The following is a 13,851-nucleotide window of genomic DNA, read 5'->3' as shown; positions in this document are numbered from 1 at the left end:
AAATTCATGAATGAATGACCAACTAATAAACAAATGAACAAAACAATCCTATTGTTCATAGCTGCTTTTATCTTTTTGATAAAGGCCAGTAACCCAGAGAGATGTCTTTCTTTTAGGGCAGAGACAGGGGCGTAACTATAGAGCAGTGATCCCCAACCAGCGGCTCATGAGCAACATGTTGCTCCCCAACCCCTTCCATTTTGCTCCTAGTGGCTTCAAAGCAGGTGATTATTTTTGAATTCCAGGCTTGGAGGAAATTTTTGGTTGCATAAAAAGCAGTTGTATTGCCAAATAGAGCTTTCTGTAGGCTGCCAGTCCACTTAGGGGCTACCAAATAGCCAATCACAGCTCTTCGTTGGCATCCTCAGGAACTATTTTAATGCTTATGTTGCTCCCCAACCCTTCTTACATTTGAATGTGTCTCACAGGTGAAAAAGGTTGGGGATCCCTGCTATAGAGGAAGCAGACCCTGCGCCTGCAGGGGGGCCCAGGAGGTATAGGGGCCCCACGAGGCCCTAATTCATATACAGTTTCAATAAATATTGGTAAAACAAGTCAACTGCTCAAAATTTTGGGGGCCTGAAAAATAATTTGCTGTGGGGCCCAGTAATATCTAGTTACGCCACTGGGCAGAGACACACGTGGAGATTTAGTCGCCCGGTGACAAATCGCCTCTTCTTCGGGCAACTAATCTCCCCGAACTGCCTTCCCGCCGGCTAGAATCTAAATCACCAGCGGGATGGCACTTGGAGCGCTTCATTTTCCGAAGTCATCCGAAGTTTCCTTGTGAAGCAACTTCAGACGACTTTGGAAAAAGAAGTGTTCCAGAAATTTAGATTCTAGCCGGTGGGAAGGCAGTTCAGGGAGATTAGTCGCCCGAAGAAAAGGCGATTTGTCACTGGGCGACTAATTTCCACGTGTGTCTCTGCCCTTAGTCTTGATAAATGAGAAGAGAGGTCATTTAGGCTGGATAAACTCAAAAACAAAAAATATACTCCTCGGTCAGATCTAGGGGCAAATTCATTAAGCAGCGAAAATGCGCTAGCGTTGCCTTCGCCACACTCCACCGCACTTCGCCAGGGCGTAGTTTCGCCAGCGCTACGCAAATTCACTAAAATGCGAAGTTTCGCTCAGGGAGGCGAACGGTAGTGAAGTTGTGCTAGCGTTAATTCGTCAATCAAAGCGAAGTTACGCTATCGATGCCTAATTTGCGTACGGCGCCAAGTTAAAGTACAATGGACGTATGTGTAACACCGAATACATTATATTACACAAGTCTGGGAAAGCTTCATAAAATAAAATAAAGTTGTTATATTGCCCTATACATGAGCCCAGTGTATAGTTTATGTTCCATATGTTAGGAAATGTAGGGGGGGAAGGAGGGTACCCCCAAAAAAATGTACGATCTTTTTCAGCCTATCACCCTTAAAAAAGGAAAAGACGCCAGCCAAATTTCAACTTTTTTTGAAGCAATCCCTATCTACTCTATTGCACTTCGCCTGGTCTCAGTTGGCGAAGGCAAGTCTGGCGCAAGAGTTAACGTTCATGAAAATCCGCAAGTTAGTGAATTAGCGTAGTTATGTCCCTTCGCCATAGCGCAACTTCGCCTGGCGTAAGGGTGCGAAGTAGCACTAGAGTAGGTCCACTTCGCTAGCGAATTTACGCCAGCGCCCGTTAGTAAATTGGCGAAGTAACGAAATGACGTCACGCTGGCGTTAGCCGATTCGCGCTTTAGTGAATTTGCCCCCTAGTCTATCAACAGTCAAGCAAGCTTTACTCATCTTCTGTGTAATTGGTTAACATTGTGGAATTCCCTTCTCTTTGGGGAAGAGTATGTAAACTTTATTACTTATATCGACATATTTTTGCATTATATTTTATCTTAGCGATGCCCAGAGAGTAGTGTCCTTCTGCTGTTGGGCAAAATGTTCCGGCTTCCTTTAAGAGTCAATAAAAGTTCATTGACTTCAGAGTTCTGAGAAAAAAGTGCCTGGGTATTTTATTCTGTAGAATTGCTTTATTTTAAATATTGAAATGTAGAATTTTATTTTGTTCTGCATGTGCTTATGTTACTCTTTAGGAGAAACTTCATTATATCAGAGACAGTGGGCTATTTCTTAAAATATAAAATCCCGACTTTTTGGCTAATTTTTTCAGCTATCCCAATTAAAAATGCTATTTCACTCATTTTAGAATCATTTTGAATTTGAACAGACTATTACATCTGATTCCCTTAAACCAGAGCTTCTCAACCTTTTTTGGCCCAGGGACCGGTGTAAAGCCCTCATTTTTTTCAAGGACCAGGGGGGTGGGGCGTGAACCGCGTGGGGTGCTTACATTTAATGCGTTTCGCGTCGAATTCGGAAACGCCAGTGTCAAATTTCAGACACATCAGTGTAAGTGATGGGCGAATTTATTTGCCAGGCGCGAATTTGCGGCGAATTTTCGTGATTCGCTGCCAGCAAATAAATTCACAAAACGCCCGCGAAAATTTGCGGCAAAAATTTGCAGGCGTCAAAAAATAAATTTTCCGAAAAAACAGACGCCGGCGTCAAAAACGGGCGCCGGCGGCAAAAACGAGACGCCGGCGCCGTTTCACAAATTTTTCGGCAAAATGAAACGGCGCACATTCACCTATCACTAATCAGTGTTAAATTTCGTCTATGTCATGTCAAATTTCGTGCACTCCGCATCAAATTCGGATACTCCAGTGTCACATTTCGGATACTCCAGCGGCAAATTTCAGGTACGTCAGCGGCAAATTTTGCGCGCGACGCGTTAAATTTTATACGATCTGCGTCAAATTCGGGTGCGCCGCGTCAAATTCGGACTTGACAGCCTTGTTCAAGTATGTCTGCAGGCCGGTAGTGGGCTGCGTCCCAGCGGTTGGGGACCCTTGCTATAGGGTAGAACTACACGGATGATTTCCCCGTGATTGTGACGGATCCGATGCGCTGCACCAAAATGCAGGCGTCAAGCCGGATGCGACAGAAAACAAGGTAAGCAACAGCAACGTTGGATGGGGTTGCAGTTTTCGTCCGACACAACACGACTGTCGGATGCAGTCGCTTAGGATGAACGCTGCAACACCACCCGACATTTGTATTTCTTACCTTGTTTTCTGCCGCACCCGACTTGACGCCTGCGTTTTGGCGCAGCGCGTCGGATCCAGCACAATCGCGGGGAAATCGTTTGTGTAGTTCTACCCTGAAACCCATTATTTCATACGGTGGGGGCTGAAAATATTTTAATTTTGTAAAGGAAAATCTCATGGAAGTTTTCAAGCTTTATAAAATTCCCATTCAACCAATTTTTGATGCATTTCGATCACTTGGATTTTTCCAATCGATGTTACAGAATATCAGCAGACTTTTTTGATGACAATTTTTATTAAATCGGTTCTGTTGATCCCATGACATTTGGCTAAACGTAAATACGTTTTCAAGCTTGTCTAGAATATACTGAGAAGGTACAAAGTGGTCACTAACTTTATACAATTCCCTTTCATTTTAATATTGGCAATTATGTCGCTTTATTATGAAAGCCAAACCAACGTTGAATTCCAGTTCAGTTCTCTTTCAACCTTCTGTAGTTGTTTTCATAAATTTTCTTTTTTTTTTGTTCTACAACAATGCTTTTCAGTTCTGGACTTTGGTCACACTAAAAGCATTTGTTATGGTTAGTGATGGGCGAATTTATTCGCCAGGCGCGAATTTGCGTTGAATTCGCGCGATTCGCCGCCAGCGAATAAATTCGCGAAACGCCCGCGAAAATTTGCCTGAAAAAATTCGCCGGTGTCAAAAAAAAACGGGTGCTGGCGTCAAAAACGAGACGCCGGCGCCGTTTCGTGATTTTTTCGCCCTTTCGCGAATTTCGCAAATTTTTCGGCGAAGCAAAACGGCGCAAATTCACCCATCACTAGTTATGGTACCTCCATGCTGCGCGAAAAGTTAATAAGAGGTTCAGCAGAAGCTTTAGAGGACTATTGACAGGTTACAGCGCATTTTTTAATTATCTGTATTGCAAATCATTTGTTCTCTAAAGTATTTTTGTTTTTAGTTCAAACCTGCCATGCAAAGCAGAACAGCCAATTAACCACGACTGCCAAAGGATATAATATCAGACTTGGAGAAGGTTTTTGAAGAAACTTGATAGCTCAGTTTCACCTTATGGAAAAAAAAAATATTCTAATTATGATTTTAATCTACAGTTAATGAAAGATTTCACCTTCGCATTTCAAGTCATCTAAAACGGGAATTTACCATTATATTTACAAACACTGCCATTATGGTAACACCTTCCGCGGCTGTGAATGCAATTACAAAAATTTGAAAATTTGTTCTCATTAGGGGTTTCATTTCAGTTTCTAATTGGTTTTTCTAAAGAAAATAAAATAAACTGATTGAGACGGCAGGCTCATAAATGGGATTTTAGTGAAGAGAAAAGGGGCACGTTCCAAGGAGCGATGGAAATATTGAGAACTATTTTATCACATCAGCAAATTGGGCAGTCCTCATTTTTATGTATCTGAGAGGGCTGTAATTAATATTAAAGGGATACTGTCATGGGGAAAAAAAATTTTTTCAAAATGAATCAGTTAATAGTGCTGCTCCAGCAGAATTCTGCTCTAAAATCTATTTCTCAAAAGAGCAAACAGATTTTTTTATATTCAATTTTGAAATCTGACATGGGGCTAGACATATTGTCAATTTCCCAGCTGCCCCCAGTCATGTGACTTGTGCTCTGATAAACTTCAATCACTCTTTACTGCAAGTTAGAGTGATATCACCCCCCTCCCTTCCCCCCCCAGCAGCCAAACAACAGAACAATGGGAAGGTAACCAGATAGCAGCTCCCTAACACAAGATAACAGCTGCCTGGTAGATCTAAGAACAACACTCAATAGTAAAAACCCATGTCTCACTGAGACACATTCAGTTACATTGAGAAGGAAAATCAGCAGCCTGCCAGAAAGCATTTCTCTACTAAAGTGCAGGAACAAGTCACATGACTAGGAGCAGCTGGGAAATTGACAATATGTCTAGCCCCATGTCAGATTTCAAAATTGAATATAAAAAATTCTGTTTGCTCTTTTGAGAAATGGATTTCAGTGCAGAATTCTGCTGGAGCAGCACTATTAACTGATGCGTTTTAAAAAAAAACATGTTTTTCGATGACAGGATCCCTTTAATATTACAAATGTATTGTTTGCGGCAATCACCCTGGAGAGCAGTTACTTCAGCCTGATTGATCTGTGCACCAGGAGACACCCAGGATTAGTGATGGGTGAATTAATTCGCCCGGGGCGAATTCGCTGCAAATTCCCACGTTTCGTCATGGGTGAATAAATTCGCAAAACTGCGGAGAAAAGTTGCAGCCGTACAATTTGCAGCGTCAAAAAAATTTGGCCGCACATCAAAATTAACGCACATCAAAATTATTCGGACGCCCATTGACTTTAATGCATTTGGACAAAATTGCGTCGAATTTGACGCGTGTCAAAATAATTTTGCCGCCTATTAACTTCAATGCGTTTCGCAAATTTTTCCCAGTTTCGAAACAGAACAAATTCGCCCATCATTACCCAGGATTCATCTGAGGGTAAGGTGTTTAAAGGGGCCACTAAACACTGTTGGGAGTTGTAGGGAGTTGCCCATAGCCTCAGGGTGCCCGGGATACACTAGCATCAAGTCACACTATTTCCACATATCTCAGGTCCACCTACGGGTGTGCCATAGCTTTTATCCAGAATGCTCAGGACCTGGGGTTTTCCGGATGTTATCTCCATACCTTAAGTAGGCTAAAAAATCATTTAAACATTAAGGGGCAGATTTATCAAGGGTCGAATTTCGAAGTAGAAAAAGCTTCGAAATTCGACCATCGAAATTTTTTACATCGAACTTGGCCATTTGCGGTCTAAGTAAAATCGTTCAAACGAAAGATGAAATCCTTCGAATCTAACGATTCCAAGTATTTCATCCATCGATCGAACGATTTTTCTTTGTCTTCAAAAAACTTAAAATGCTCTAGAAGGTCCCCATAGGCTAACATAGCACTTCGGCAGGTTTAATTTGGCGAAGTATTGAAATCAAAGTTTTTTTTTAAAGAGACAGTACTTCGATTATCAAATGGTCGATTATATGAGAAACTATTTTACTTTGAATCTAATTTGAATTCGAAGTCATAGTATCCTATTCAATGGTCGAAGTATCCAAAAAATTACTTTGAATTTTGAATTTTTTCGAAAATTCCCTCGAATTCACTTCGACCTTTGATAAATCTGCCCCTAACTGAACCAAATACGATTGTTTTGCCTTCAATAATAATGCATTATATCTTAGTTGGGATCAAGTACAAGGTCCTGTTTATTATTACAGAGAAAAGGGAAATAGGTTTTAAACGTTTGACTTATTTGATCAAAATGGAGTCTATGGGGCTCATTTATCAACACTGGGCACATTTGCCCATGGGAAGTAACCCATGGCAACCAATCAAATTGTTTCATTCATTGTTCTCCCTGCAGCTGGCTTTTACAAGCCAATCACTGATTGGTTGCTATGGGTAACTGCCCATGGGCAAATTTGACCAATGTTGATAAACAAACCCCTATGAGAGATGGCCTTCCCATATTTGAAGTTTTCTGGGTTTCCGGAAAACGGGTTTTGCAATAATGGATCCTATACCTATTAATTAGTTAATATTATTGTATTTAGGGATGCAGTAAATCCAGGCTTAGGTTTGGGATTCGGGCAGGATTTGGCCTTTTTCAGCAGGATAAGGCCAAATCCAAGTGTGCGGCCCAACCAAATTTAAATCTACAAACCATGTGACTTTTCATCACACAAACAAGGAAGTAAATATTTTTTAACCACACACACAGTTCTCTTTCATGGCTCGTTTCCCTAATTTGATTCAGTTCAATATTCAGCTGAATCTTTTGTGAAAGAATGCTCAAAACCTGGGACTTTCCGGATAATGGATCTTTCAGTAATTTAGGTCTTCGTCTACTAGAAAATCCTTTAAACATTAAATAAACCCAATAGGCTGGTTCTGCTTCCAATAAGGATTAATTATATCTTAGTTGGGATCAAGTACAAGCGACTGTTTTATTATTACACAGAAATTGTTTTTAAAAATCTGGATTATTTGGATAAAATAGAGTCTACGGGAGGTGCCCTTTCCGTAATTCAAAGCTTTCTGGATAATGGGGTTCTGGATAACGGATCCCATACCTGTATTCAATTTATCTTGTTAATATATTAAAAATAAAAGTTTTTTTTGCCTTTTAAATTTATTTTCCCTTTACCTTATCTACAATCATAACCATTGTAGAGGCAAATAATTAGAAAATGACAATTAAATAAACCAGTAATATAAAAATACCTATGTGGATTTAAGCTGAATTAAACATTTTTGTATAATTTATAGAATCAATTAGAATTTTATGCCAGCATGTCTTTATCTTTTCCTTATTGGTCTTTCTACATTATCAATATATTTAAGACAGAGACATTTTGTGCATACTGCTACTGAAAAATTAGAATGTTTAATGAATCAAATGAAAATTAAGCGTAGGACTGGCCAGATATGGGATGACTTTGACGTAGTTGTTCAACTTAAATATATTGCAATATATGGACAAACAATCCCTGTTTTGTTTAAAGGGTAAGGCATTTTTCAGTAGCAGTATGCACACAATGTCTCTGTCTTACATATATTGATAATGGGTTGAGTGCAGAGGACTCTTGTATTTCTCTATGTATTTTGTGGTCACAGCCTCATTGCACCCCCGCCTAATGGTTTTAAAAATTAGTGGTGAGCACAACTTTCCCTTGTTTGTTATTGGTCTTACTAGCCTAAAGGTGGCCATACACGGAGAGATCCTCTCGTTTGGCGATGTTGCCAAACGAGTGTATCTCTCCCGATAGGCCCACCTTGAGGTGGGCGATATTGGGCTGATCCGATCGTGGGCCCTAGGGTCCAACTATTGGATCATAACGATGGGTAAACGGGCGGTTGGATTGCGGGGACCACATCAACGAACAGATGCGATCTGTGATTTTATGGGATTTTCAGACCCGTCCAATCGACATCTGGCCAACTTTCGTCCAGAAATATCGATCGGGGAAGCCCGGATCCATACACGGGTTAAATAAGCTGCCGACTCGTTCTGTCGGCGGCTTTTATCGGCGCGTGTATGGCCACCATAAGTCACGAATATGTTATTAGGGATCTACCATCATTCAATATTGTCTAAAACAAAACATTAAGATTTGGTTAGATTCGGAACTCAGTATTTGGCGGATCACTGCTTCTACTGTATCTATATTACTGTATCGGAAACAAAGTAGCTGCGACTGAACCATTGGATGTTTGTTTATTACAAGAGACATAAAAGATACGTCTAGATATTGCATCGTATACAGTGTGAGAAACAATAGGACACATTTACATATGTCAATTCAAACCAAGGACTTGTTGTGAGTTGTGACTGGTCCCTTAATGAAAGAGGTCTTTGTAGTGAATACATCTAAATCTCTCATTAAGCCTGGGTCTTTTCACCTGTATGCATTCAAGCAATGCAAAGGCCCCAAATAAATGACTTCAATAGGATACATTGTTAGGTACACAGGGCTCTCTTGTGTTTTATCTCCCTGTGTTTTCTATAAGATTCATCTCAGGAGATCGATAAAAACGTTCTCAAGCCTCCTGCCTCCATTATGCTCTTGAGAGGCTTTCACATACATTATTTGCCCTTTTAGAGGTGTCTGGCCTACCGGTTCTTTTAAGCATTTGCTTTGCTTGTTTAGAGCCACTCTGGGCTTCATTACATAAGGGATACATTATGGAATGTTATTCTGAAGCTTTTTGAGTTGAGGGTGAGTTGGATATGGATGTGTCCCTGCTCTGTTGTGTATCAATATCCAGAAGCCTCTTTATCGACTGTCTAAAAAACAAAAGAATTCGAATCTCCGGTTTTTTTGGTGGTTTTGTCCACTGAATATGAATTCTATTGATTTCTGAATTGGATATAGCGCTGTATATAAAATTTTTGTATTTTTTAGGGCATCTGATTTTTTTTCCCCCCTACTCATAGGGTCGGATTCAAATCAATGATCAAATCATTTTATGGTTTATCACGTTATCAATGTTTTCCCATAGACTTTAATAAAGTTTTCATGTGATAAACAGCGAGATAAGTTTTTCTCATTGAATGGTAACTGGCTCTATGGAAAAACCTGAATTTGAAATAGGATATAGGCTTTTTCTCATCAAATTGAATCAGGCCAATAATGGTCAAAATTTTAAAATGAAACAAATTACTAAGTGCTATGCTGGACAGCAGTCTATCAACAACACCCCCTCACAGCCACAGGATTCGCACAATGTTGGACCGGGGTGTTTGGGGCTCACAAGCTTCACCTCCTTTTGCCCTCAGTTCTCAGCAGGGGAGCGGGTCTGGCCTGACGGGCCCGGGGTTCACCAAGTTTTTTTCCAGTGTCCCACCAGCCCAGTCCAACCCATGTTGGAAGATGATGTCTATAATGTTTATTTATTTGGAGGGGGGAGGTATCTAGCCATTCCTTAGAGTAAATTAATAGAATTTCAAGAAATCTTGAGATACACACTTAAGTATGAGAAATGCAAATGGACCAAGCCAGATTACCAGTAAATCAGAACCTAGTAGGGTAAAACACCTCAAACTAAGAAAAGCAAATGCAAAGGGAACTTTTTTTCCAAGGCAAGCAACTACAGGAAAAGGCTGGGATCCATTTGGAACTTTATTAAAATAAAGCTCTTGTCTTCTGCTGACAGGTTAGATGGAAACAGAACATTCTAAGTACTGGCATATATAACGCCATAAGATATAATAATTATAATCTCCTCTCAGGCAGTTAGGGAATGGGCAGAGCAGAACTATTCAAACATAGAACTCAATAAGGAAACCAAACTGAGGCTACACACAGAGTTGTCCTGAGCATGAAGCATGATGGGACATTAAGGGGGTTATTTATCAAGGTCCGATAAATAAGTTAGAAATCCAAGCAACTCCAATTGCCCGATTGGACCTTATTTATCATTAAAAAAGTCCGAAAAAATAGGTTCGGGCAAAAATCAGACATCTTCGGAGCGTTACTCGAAAAAGACACATTTTTCAGACTTTTCCACAAAAACTACAAACTTTTCTGACTTTTTGGCCCAAAATCCCTGAAATCGGGTAACAGTACAGACAGCAGAGCAGACACTGGGACCTCGAAAGCTTGAGATGCCGGATATTCAGAGACGGACTTTTAAGACCATCAGACTTTAATAAATTCCGAAAAATTCGTTTTATTTTTGTTAGAATTTTCGATAATTGGACCTTGATAAATAACCACCTAATAGTCATATTTTAGTCAATTAGGGAAAGGGACAGATGGGTCAGGACCTATTGAAATATAAAACTCAATAAAAGACAAATGCATGGGATAGACACAGATCTCCCCTGAGCATGAAGTAAGATGTGAAATGAATAGATCATAGTCATTTGTGGAATGGGCAGTCCAGATGGGTTAATATATCCAGAAACAAAAAAACAAAAATGGGAAAGAATTTTTGGGATCGACACATGGACCCCCTAGGCAGAAAGTAAGATGAGACATATATGGGGCAAATTCACTAAGGCGCGAAGCGCCGAACGCTAGCGTTAATTCGCTAGCGTTTGGCATTTTCGCTACTGCGCAAATTCACTAACGAACGCTGGCGTAGTTTCGCTAGTGTTACTTCGCAACCTTACGCCAGGCGAATCTTCGCTAGCGACGAAACTACGCAAATTCACTAACTTGCGCAGTGTAGTGAACGCTACCTTTTACGCTAGACTTCCTTCGCCAGGCGAAGTGCAATAGAGTAGATAGGGATTGTTTAAAAAAAAGTCAAAATTTTTTCTAAGTCCCAAAAAACGCTGGCGTGTTTTCTACATGATGGCTGATAGGCTGAAAAAGATCGAAATTTTTTTGGGGCTCCCCTCCTTCCCCCCTACATTTCCTGACTCATGGCAACTTACCTAGACAGTGGGCACATGTGTAGGGCAAAATAAAATTTTTATTTGCAGATTTGAAGGTTTTCTAGGCATTTGTAGTGCAGATACGTGTTCCTCCATTGAAATTTGAATTTCGCGCCGTATGCAAATTAGCCTTCGCTAGCGCAACTTCGCTTTATATAGCGAAACAACGCTAGCGCAACTCCGCAACCTTACGCTACCCCTGTGCGCAACTTCGGATTTTAGTGAATTTGCGAAGCGCTGGCGAAACTACGCATCTTAGTGAATTTGCCCCATAGTCTGGTGTGAGGAAATGAAGCAAAGGACAACAAGATGGACATCGACACGGGATTCCCCTGAACATGAAGTAAGGTGGGCATTAATAGTTTGATCCATTGCGACTAATCTCACAGAAGCCATCACCCTCCATATTTTATAAACATCCAAGAGACAGCAGATAAAATCTTGGTGAGACGGCTCAGCTCTCGTCCCAGGTACCGGCTGTAAATTCACTCGATGGTGTCCCTGCCTCCTGCTTGTCATGTGGATGAGCTGCCTGACCTTATACAATCTAATCTGCTGGTTATAGAGACATTTATGAGCAGACGGCTATAAAACCAGGCTCCTACTGAGTGTCGCTGTCAGTCACAGACCCCTATAAATGTGGGTTGGTTGTAAAGGCAAAGGCATCCCCCTCACAACTTCAGTCTGGGATGAATGAAAAAGCTGTAATGTTTCCCACCTCCGAATACAGAATCCCAGGAGATGACTCTTTCTTTGCCTTCTTATTTTGCTCAAGAAGGATGAAAAGACAACAGAACTCAGAATTTGGCTTCAATCAATTCACTCAACTCCCCCGATCCCCCCTTTTCTAACATCACCCATCTCTGCTTAGCTCGCAACCTAAAATATCTGGAAAAACCCATGGAGAATAATGAAGTATCTTATTAACCAGTCCCTATTAAACTGTCAGCTGTACTTTGCCGCAGAGCTGAGCAGCAGAGGGAAAACAAGGCTCGTTACCTGACAGTACTATTAGGCTGACAGCATATATATTGGCATCTACACGGGAGCAATCAATTCCCAGGGAGCTGCTGCACCAAGCGCAGGAGATTGGACATGTTGCAGGCGACCCCCAGAACAGCTACATGGGGCAACCGGGCTACAGAAGGCAGATGACTCAGTTCTGTACCTGATAAATTAGCAGTGGCATGTTGGACTTTTGCAGTTCAGTTCAGATCTAGTTCAGATCGTAAACCAGGGCCCCCTTAGCTCATAACAAGGTTACAGATAAATAAAAAATTTGGGGTAACAGTCACCCTGCTATAGTTCCATGGGTACCCAGGGTACAAATAAGCACTCACCCCAAATCTCCCCCTAACTGACCTTCAGACTGGGCCCCCTTAGCTCATAACAAGGTTACAGATATATAGAAACATTGGGGTAACAGTCACCCTGCTATAGTTCCAGGGGTACCCAGGGTACAAATAAACACTCACCCCAAATCTCCCCCTAACTGACCTTCAGACTGGGCCCCCTTAGCTCATAACAAGGTTACAGATATATAGAAACATTGGGGTGTCACCCTGATATAGTTCCAGGGGTACCCAGGGTACAAATAAGCACTCACCCCTAATCTCCCCCTAACTGACCTTCAGACTGGGCCCCCTTAGTTCATAACAAGGTTACAGATATATAGGAACATTGGGTGTCACCCTGCTATAGTTCCAGGGGTACCCAGGGCACAAATAAACACTCACCCCAAATCTCCCCCTAACTGGCCTTCAGGCTGGGCCCGCTTAGCTCATAACAAGGTTACAGATATATAGAAACATTGGGGTAACAGTCACCCTGCTATAGTTCCAGGGGTACCCAGGGTACAAATAAGCACTCACCCCAAATCTCCCTCTAACTGGCCTTCAGACTGGGCCCCCTTAGCTCATAACAAGGTTACAGATATATAGAAACATTGGGGTAACAGTCACCCTGCTATAGTTCCAGGGGTACCCAGGGCACAAATAAACACTCACCCCAAATCACCCCCTAACTGGCCTTCCGGCTGGGCCCCTTAGCTCATAACAAGGTTACAGATATATAGACACATTAGGGTCACCCTGCTATAGTTCCAGGGGTGCCCATGGCATAAAAGTTATTGTAAAACAGTGTCTGAAACTTATTTTTTCATGGGACCCATATAAAGTTAGTGTTTCAGCTTAGTGACCCACGGATTGGTCATGGACCTTATTATAATGGCTACATTATTTCCTATTGTATTATTTCATGAAGCAGATCATGGTGACCTACTCAAAACCGCACACAGACTCATTTTTGAGTCTTGGCCCATGATTAAAGAATCCTTGGTGTAAACGGTATATGTTGCTGTGCATTAAAATCACAAAAAATAATACATGACAACTAACAGGCACATTAATAAAGGTGTGGATTTTAATACCAAACTGAGACCACCAGAATATTCTGACCCGCGCCCACATTTTTTCAACACAACGGATTTGTTGCTGGTGAATTTTTCGCGGAAGTTTCGCAATTTATTCGCCCCTCACTAGACATTGTTGTTTAATAAATATAATTAGGCTCGAAAACTTGGAAAATCGACCCACGGTATGGATAATCTTGGGCATGCCTGATATAAAGTAAGAGTCGAGATGTTGTATAATATTTTCCCTAATTGGACTCAGGCTAGGCCTTCTATACATAGACTTGGGCCCCTCTAGAAGAGACCAGTTCCATAGAAGGTTCATTGCTTCATTATTGTTGTTTTCTGCTGATTTCCAGGATTTTTATAGATCTGAGCAACCCGTCAGGCTAAATGAA

At 41.3% G+C, this 13,851-nt stretch overlaps 1 protein-coding gene across 3 annotated transcripts in view; it reads right to left on the bottom strand.

The window, feature by feature from the left end:
* The window catches only part of mdga1.S (MAM domain containing glycosylphosphatidylinositol anchor 1 S homeolog), a 178,981-nt gene that overhangs the window by 48,497 nt on the left and 116,633 nt on the right, over positions 1-13,851 (bottom strand). The gene's annotated exons all lie outside the window — the stretch shown is intronic.

This window comes from Xenopus laevis, chromosome 5S, assembly GCF_017654675.1.
Source record: "Xenopus laevis strain J_2021 chromosome 5S, Xenopus_laevis_v10.1, whole genome shotgun sequence".
Taxonomy (NCBI): Eukaryota; Metazoa; Chordata; class Amphibia; order Anura; family Pipidae; genus Xenopus; species Xenopus laevis.
Note: the sequence above shows the minus strand (reverse complement) of the source record. Positions and strands in the feature narration are given on the sequence as shown.